Genomic DNA, 8,954 nt, shown 5'->3' with positions numbered 1-8,954 from the left:
AAGTTGTTAGATGAAATAATCAGTTGGTTGATCTTTTTTACTAATCACCAGGTAGGCACATCCTGAAATAAAGAAAACTCCATTAACTTTTGTGTCCCATTTGTTCCATATCTTGGCTTCCTAGCAGACTGTAAGATTCCTAAGGTCAAAACTGTTTCTTGGTTTAATTGCACACAGTACCTAGTAGAGCATGATGTACATACACAGAGACCCTTGGTGAGTGCCACCTTTCTCATCCCAAGTATGGCAGCTCCACAGAAGAGAACTGCTATCTTTGCTCAGTCATTTGGGAGGACTGGCTCTTCCAGTGCCATTTCCAGAGATACGGGATCCTTAGATGGCAGCAGTAGGAGAAATCTAGACCAAGATGTCAGAATACAAGTCTTTTCGTCCAGCTGTAATATTTTGGACAATAAAAGTGCGTCTCTACGCCCTTGGTCTCTCACTGTCTGCTCTACCTACCTCTTACAACAAGCATGGCAGTTAAGATCATACACTCTGTCTGGTATCAGATGAGCTCAAATCCTAGCTCAGCTACTTACTAGTTTTGTGACTTAAGCAAGTTACTCAATTTCTCAATGCCTTAGAATTATCGTTGTAAAAATAATTACAATAACAGCAATACTTTCCTCATAAGGTTGTTATGAGAATTAAATGAGCTAATGGGTGTTGAGAACTTAGAATAGTGTCTGCCACATAATAAGCTCTCAGTAATGTTAACTATAGCTACCTTTGATAATGTATACGAGAGAATTAAAAGTGCTCCTCAATGTAAGATGTCATGATTAAATCTTTTCTTATGCCATCACCCTAACAAAATCTATCTTCAGAAACCACTTCCCCATCCTCAGGGTGATTGTCATGATAACTAGAATTTTGTTAGGTGGCATTATAGGACACGCTGCCTCAGTGGTCTCCCTTCAAGAAATACTGAAATTATCCACCTTTTCAGGCAGGGAGGGAGCTAATGATGTGCAAATCAAGTGAATAAACACAGCTAACCAATAGCTAACCTACAACAATCTACAAAGGCTCCCTACAAATTCATGAAGAAATGTTAAGATATGATGCCCAGATGTGCTTGATCTTGAGTCCTGTGTTCAAACCACTAGACAATGGCTTTCTCAGAATTGCCGCCCATCCCAATCCATTCTTTTAAGGAGAATGACAAGGTACTGACAATGGTCTCTGCTCCCTGCCTCCCATCTCTGTCTGACCTCTTTTATTTTGGGGGAGGGGGGTTCATAGGTTGGTTGTCGTTTTCCTTTAAAGTTGAATTCTTCCCTTCATTCTTTTTTGGTAGAGGGCAGAGTTCCTTCCCAAGTCAATGGGGGTCCTCAAGACCCGCTAGGAATGGGAGGAGAAGAAAGAAGGAGAACTGTGAAAAGCTGCCCTTAAAATCAAATGAAATTTCAATTGAATGACCTGAACTAGCAGTTTTAAGGAGCAAATGATGAGGTTCTGTATGGAGGTTGAGAAATGCAATCATCACTGATGGCTTAAAATAAACAGTGCAATGAACCTTCGTCTTCCTCCTCCCTGTGCCTCAACCCGCACCGCCCCCACCCTTGATAAATACACAAATCTACATGGGTGCACACCATTTCAGAGGGTAATTATCCAAACTGTCTAGAACAAACAAAACAAGTGCAAATGTTATGTCCATGTTTAATGAAGACTTTGGAGTGGCTCAGTGAAGTGAAACCCATTCTGCTCCGGTCACGCTTTCCCATCCCCTGACCCCTCACACATGCAGCCAATAAGGGGCTTCATTTGAAATTCAGAGGCTCTGAGGCTGGGATTTAATAACAAAACTGGCACCTGTCACTTTTTCTATATCTCGGCTGCACTCTACTGCTTTGACCATTAAAAACAACTCATCTGGGGGAAAATATAAAGTGACTGCCAAGGAATATTTCCTCGTCAGGCCTGTAATGACCCCTCAGGAAGTCCTGAGGTGTGTGCTGCTAATTGCAAGGAGAAAATAACTCCCAAGAAGTTATTCATGTGATTTAATTTCCATTGCCCCTTTCTATTTTTATTTGACTGCCTGAATGTCATGGTAAGTCGGCAGTTGCGCCCTTGCACATACAAACAGCTATCTTCCCGTAATGAAGCGAAAACAATCAAGTAGATCCATGTGAGTGTTTATGTGCACATGTGTATACATTCCTATATATCTGGCTTAGAGGGAACGTAAGGTACAGTTTAGTCTGAAATTATTGTTTTGAAATGCTCTTATTCAGTATCATGTGAACAAGATACATAGCACGGACATGTTTAGTGTCACTGATGTACCTAAGCAGGTAAAGTAAAATACTCTGTTGGAGTCTGACTTATCTAGATGTAGCTCTATATTCCTGAAGTAGATTAAACACAAAATAGTTCTAAAAAGGCAAGTTATTGAACTTTTTAGGGTCACAGAAACTTTATGAGTATTTCCAAATGGCAAAAATGAAGACTCCCCCGCCCCCATAAAACCCTCCCAATAGAATATAACAGAACAAAGAAGAATGGCTGTAGAATTCTTACCATTAAGAGTATCTGTTTTCAGTATCTGTTTGTCCTAATTTGAGGTCCTTCTCCTAACCAATCCCCTGGCAAAACAAATTTGAAAGAAAGAAAGGCAGACTAGCTCCACTGAACTCAGCATCAGTCAGTTTCTGAGAGACCTGTTACCTATATAAACCCATGTTTTGTTCTTATTCTGTTGGAGCTTGTAGCCTTTGGTTCCCTTAAATGTTGGAACTGATTTGTCAACTCTGGGATTCATGAACTAACAGATTTTATAAAACATCTAAAAACCAGGATGTGGAGTAAATAATGGTGGAGCTTCTTTCATAGAAACTCTAGATTGAAAGTATTGACTCCCCAGGAACTCTGAATGACTCAATGAGAAAAACAACATGGTAATCACTTTCATAGCAGAATCGAACAAAGGTAAAGATCAACCTACGAAATAAGTGAGGAATAATTTCACTTGTGCCTCTGATGAAGAGTTGGTATTATCATTTTTACTTTTTCTCCTTTCTTGATATGGACATTTAGACTACATTAAAAATGATTACTTCATTGTGAGACTAGTCTAAAAATATTTGTGATTAATCTTTTACATAAACGATAGAATTACGAAAATAAGAAAAATCCATTTAAAGTTCATAATGATTCTTTTGTGATGTACATATTTTATAACATTGGTTACCCATCTTTTAGAAGCACTGTTTGTTAGGAATCATGTTAAGATTATTACATTACAGTAATAGGCAAGGGACTAGAAAAGTCTAACTCGTACCTTGGCCTTTTAGGCCTCCTACAATTTATGGCCCAGAAATGGGGCTTTTCAAGTGAGTAGTTGCCTGTTTTCTAGATTAGTCTTAGCTCATTGTTTGAAAAACACACAAAAGAAGAAGAAGAAGAACAAGCTTCAGGTGAACCTTTATACAGATAGAGGACAGCCTCCCATCTGGGCAAGGATAAGAGTTATGCTCTTAAATTTTCATAACAGAACGTCAACTCCTGCCTGCACATATGGTATCTCAAGCATATGGATCTTTGTTTAATCAACGACCCAGAATATAGACACTTCAGGCAGTTTTCAGGAAATTTAATCTTTAATTGCCTTTATTCCTGTACTTGCTACAACCTTGTTTGGAGATATCCAATATTAGGAAAGATAGAGTAAGTTATATGTTAATACTCTCTTCCTTTGGGATCTCTGAGCTCCATACCTACATTAGCTAAGTCATCAGAAGCAATGTTATTCACCTCCATTATCTTAGGATAATAAAGGATTTCACTAACCTAGGCTGTAATGCTATGCCTTTCATTGTTATAAAAATCATAACATAAAGGTCCATTTAAAGATGATTTCTAGAGATTAAAACAAGATGTCAAAAATAAACTCAGGTACCCATATTCTTGCCCACTCCAAACCCTAAGATATGGCCTAAAAGACATAGGACCACACATAGTAATAGGGTTTATTTACTGAAATGGTTATGGGTGTAGAAGTTATGGATATGAGGATAGAGGCGGAGATAAAAACAGAAATAGAGAGCTAGAGATATCTATTCATCTATAACAATAAGGGAAATAAGCAGACATGTCATTTGGGGGTAAGAAATTTTGAAGAATTCTTGAAAGATTGAAAGAAGATGGGATTGAGCTCTTAGAGGAAAAAAGCAACCAAAATATACACAAGAACATGTCTGCTAAAGTAGAAGTGGTTCTGGGAGTGCTTCGTTCTTGAGGCAACAAAGATATGGAGTGGCAAAGGGACCCATGGCAATAATCACAGCCATTATTTGAGAAATCCATTCAGAGCACCTGGGCATCCTGGCTTTTATCCTTCCACAACTTGTCACAAGTAGGTTGCAGTAAGACATTTAGCTCTAGGCTAAAGCAGGAAGTCTGGGTACACAGGGCAGGGAGGAAGAGCAGCACCACAGGGAGTTAGTGACATCTAGAAGAAAGAGGGAAACACTTCACCCAAAAGATAAGTTATGGGCACACTTGTCCCAATCCTACATCCTGTCCCTTCCCAATAATCATCTAAAAGTAAGCTGTTGAATAAGAATTAACATGTGTGAATAGACAAAACGAGATTCACAAACACAAAGATGAGAGCAGACAAGGAAATACCACCAGATATTTAAGTTCAACTAACACCATGAAAACAAAACACCAAACTAAATCAACCGAAGAACTAATACTTGAGAAAAGAGCATTAACATTGTAAACTGACAATTTTTTAAATGTTATTTTACTGACTTTCACAGAGATCAGAAAAGTAACACCATCCATTAAAATTAACACAACCAGCAATCTTGGAATAACAAATGATTCTCAAAATTTGAAACATACTGAAATGTATGGAATAAACAGCAGAATGGACACAACAAAGTTGGGAAGGGGTGGGAGAATAAGTGAAGAGAGTCAAAGAACTCTCCCAGAATACTCACTAAATGACAAAATACCCAGAAAAGTACCCTGAGTACCCAGAAAATCATTCAATAAAAATAGAAACACATTGAGACTACGTCCAGAAGACTGATATCTACTTAAAAGAGTTCTAAAGCGACCAGAAAGAATGGAAATGGTGAGTGGGGATAAACTAAGAAATAATAGAAGAAAACTATCCAGAGCTAAAGACAAAAAGGACTGCATATTGAAATATTCCACATTGAGTAGACTCATTCTCCAAGGGAATGAGAAAATAGCTATCCTAAGCATGCTTTGGCAAAAATTCAGAAAGATAATTAGAAAATCACAAAATTTTTTGAAGAGGAGATTATTGCCCACAAAGCCAAAAGAATCGGGTTGGCATCAGACTTCCCACTGAAAACACTGGGCGCTAGAAGACAACAAAGCAATATTCTCAAAGTTTAGAAAAAACATTACTTTGACCAGAATCTTATCCCCACTATTCAAGTGCAAAGGAATTTACTGCTTACAGAAACTTTCTTTTTAAAAAAGTTACAGAAAGTTACATTCCATTAAAACAAAAGTGTAATTAAGAGAATATTTTAGATACAGAACATTCATAATTAAGTCTGAATAATTCGTATGCATAATGTAAAGAAAATAATCTGGAATTAAAATCTCAAATGATCTCAACATAAGAGACATGGAGGAGGAGAAACATGAAAATATGCTAAGCTTTTTTGCCATCTTCAGAGGAAGGAAACATACTAATTAAAACTAAACAATCACCCAAAAAGTTTAGATACATATGTTCAAGAAGTTTAGAAATAGAAGAAAATGAAATAAATAACAACAATTTAATTGATCCCATATGAAAGTCAGGAAAGGAGTGATGAGGAAAGGAGGAAGAGAAGGGAAAAGAAAGAAGGAAAAGAAGACTACATAGCAAATAAACACATAAGGAGGATGGCAAGGCCCTGTTCAAGCATAGAAATAATCACGCACATCTAGGCTTATTAAATTCTTCTATTAAAAGAGAAACTCAGGCTGGATAGGGAAAAACACTATGGCTTACAGACAGTACACATAACACAAACTGATATAAAAACTTTGAGACCAAATAAAAATTAACTAAAATTACAACACAAGTGAATAAAATACAATATCTGCAGTGTTTATTTTTAACAAAAGGTTAATTGTCCCTAGACTAGTTAATCAGAAAAGAAAAAGAGGAACTATCTAACAGAAAACTGGCAAAGTATATGAACAAAATGCATTGGGATTGTGCAAGATTTAAAATGATTTACACCCATCAAATTTTTAGAGTATAAAAGTTTGCAAAAGAAAAACAGTAAACAACTTAAATGCTCATCAAATAGGGAGTTATTAAAGAGATTACAGACTGTCTATACCACAAAATATTCTGCAATCATAAAAATAATGTTGTACATTTCTATAATAAATATTAACATGGTAAAAAAAATAATAATAATAAAAAAATACCTGTTACACCCAAACTCAAATTTTAGAAGATAGTATGATCCCATTTATGCAAAGAAGAAAAAATTCTGTGTGTGTGTGTGTGTGTGTGTGTGTGTGTGTGTACATAAATAGGAAAAGGTCTACAATGAAACATGCTAACTGATAACAATAGTTTCTTCTATAGAGACAGTGGAAATATAATGGCTGTGTGTGATGTCAGAGGAATAATAGATGGGAGGAGGGGGATTGACACAGTGTGAGGGATATAAATGATAAATGTCTAACTATTACATTGTTTTGTTCACCTGAAACTAATAAAAAATTATTTTAAAAAAACATAATAGTTCCTTCTGAGAAAACAAGTAGGATAGAGTATGGGTGGAATAGAGGTAGGAAAATAGAAGACTTATTTTTTATTCTATATCTTAGTTTTATTTGACTCTTTTCTGAAAAAAATCTATTTATGCATGAACTTCTATAATTACACATGGATATACTATGTAAACCCATTTGAAGACATCTACAATTTTTTCTTATGTATTTAGCAAACATTTACTGAATACCTATTATGCTCAGACTATGATGGCAGATACGTAAGGAGAACAAAAATGAATCAGTTCCGCCCTCCACAAGAAGGGCAATTTAGATTTTAGTTACATTAAAAGAAGTTTATTACAGTGGGGGAGAGATAGAAACTGATGCTAGAGCCAGTTGTTGATACATGAAAATACAGGAATGAGACTATGAGTTTATAGGTAAAGTTGTTGGTGTAATTATACCAGTGCAAATTTTGGGTTAAAAATAGGTTCTCTTACAACAAACACCCACACATAAATGCATGTACACACAAAAATGCAGTACTAAAACCCTCAGTTTTGATATTGCTTCTTTGTTATTTTACTCATATGATCACAAGTCACAAGAGCTGGAATACAGGGCAATACCTCTACTTTCTGATTATGACAAAAATCTTACCCATGTATAATAAACATTTATTATTTTCTTCACTGAAACATGTGTTTCTTGGTCTTCCCATACCTTAGTCTCCCCACGTAAAAAGCCACATATATGCTCAATGTCTGTACTGTGGTGCTTGTTGTCATTGGGAGAAAAAATAATATGTAAGTATAAATGTCATACAATATTTCATCCAAGGTTCTTAGGTATCCACTTGTTAAGTCTGAAGAAGGTATAAAGTTACCTATGTAAGGCTGCAGAATTTTTAATTTATGGCACTAGGAGCAGCTAAAGCTATGGAGAATACAAGTGAAAATCAGAAAATAATACAGTAAAATACGTATCTTTGTTTAGTTCCTAAGGCTCTAATACAATGTTGAAGATACATGATCTTGTTTTCACACACTATTTGGATTTAAAGCTGGTATATTATAATGAATAATTTAATAAAGCTACAGCCTAAATGCAAAGGGAAAAAAACCAAAATGTAATTATAACCTTGCGAAATGCCTTCCACAACAGCAAGAAGTCTTAAGGGCAAGTGGATTTAATAGATTCAATGACTAGCATATCATAATAATTCAAATTTGATTTCCTTTCTTCTGCTTTCCCAACCTCAAAAATATTGCTTATTGTTTTATTAAATATCAAAAATGCCAAATTCTGATGGTAGAATAACATTGTAAATTTGAGTTGAGGATTTATTTTTTTAGTATTAATCTTTATATGTCAACTCATAGATTTACTCCAAATTAGGATCTTCCATTATCTAGAACTGACTATGTAATAGAAGTCACTAAAAAGCAAATATTATAAATTTCATAAAAGGATATCAGCTCTTTCCACCATCTTTCCACGGCGCCATAACGGTGACCACGAATGTCCTGACTGACGCTCTCAAGAGCATCGACAAAGCCAAAAAGAGAGGCAAACGCCAGGTTCTTAGTAGGCGGTGCTCCAAAATCATCACCCAGTTTCCAATTGTGATGATGAAGGTTGGTGACATTAGTGAATTTGAAATAATTGATGATCCCAGAGCTGGGAAAATTGTTGTGAACCTCATGGGCAGGTTAAACAAGTGAGGAGTAATTAACCGCAGATTTGAGGAGCAACTCCAAGATCTAGAAAAATGGCAGAACAACCTGCTTTGGATCAGTCAGTTTGGTTTCTCTTGTCCTGACAACCTCAGTGTGCATCACGCACCATGAAGAGGCAAGAAGAAAACACACAGGAGGGAAACTCTTGCGATTCTTTTTCTAAGGATGAAATACATAAGTGCAAACAAAATGCCTCAGTGGAAAAAAACCAAAAGTATATCATAATTACTTGGCATCGTCCAGCAACTGAGTATTTTGAGTACTTAATTTTGTTAAATAAGGAATTAATCCCTGTTTGTTTCAACCTATTAGGAAAATAGGTTTAAAATTTTCCATTTAGCACCTAGTACCCTGAAATTTGAGGTCTCTTTTGAGAAATTTGAGAAATTTGCATGCTCCCTTGTCTGTTTTCCAAGTCTCAGCAACATGTTTTGTAACCACTTGAACTTTTCACAGATTATCAAAATGCCGAAAGGTTACACAATCAGATGTATA

General features: G+C 35.9%; 1 pseudogene; it reads left to right on the top strand.

Annotated features, from left to right (window-relative positions):
* Nucleotides 1-243: 243 nt before the first annotated feature.
* On the top strand, nt 244-8,622 carry LOC109448900 (small ribosomal subunit protein uS8; annotated as a pseudogene).
* The last annotated feature ends 332 nt before the right edge of the window (nt 8,623-8,954 follow it).

This window comes from Rhinolophus sinicus, linkage group LG05 (assembly GCF_036562045.2).
Source record: "Rhinolophus sinicus isolate RSC01 linkage group LG05, ASM3656204v1, whole genome shotgun sequence".
In the NCBI taxonomy this organism is placed as follows: domain Eukaryota; kingdom Metazoa; phylum Chordata; class Mammalia; order Chiroptera; family Rhinolophidae; genus Rhinolophus; species Rhinolophus sinicus.
The sequence above is the reverse complement of the archived record's forward strand: the minus strand, read 5'-3'. Positions and strand labels throughout refer to the sequence as shown.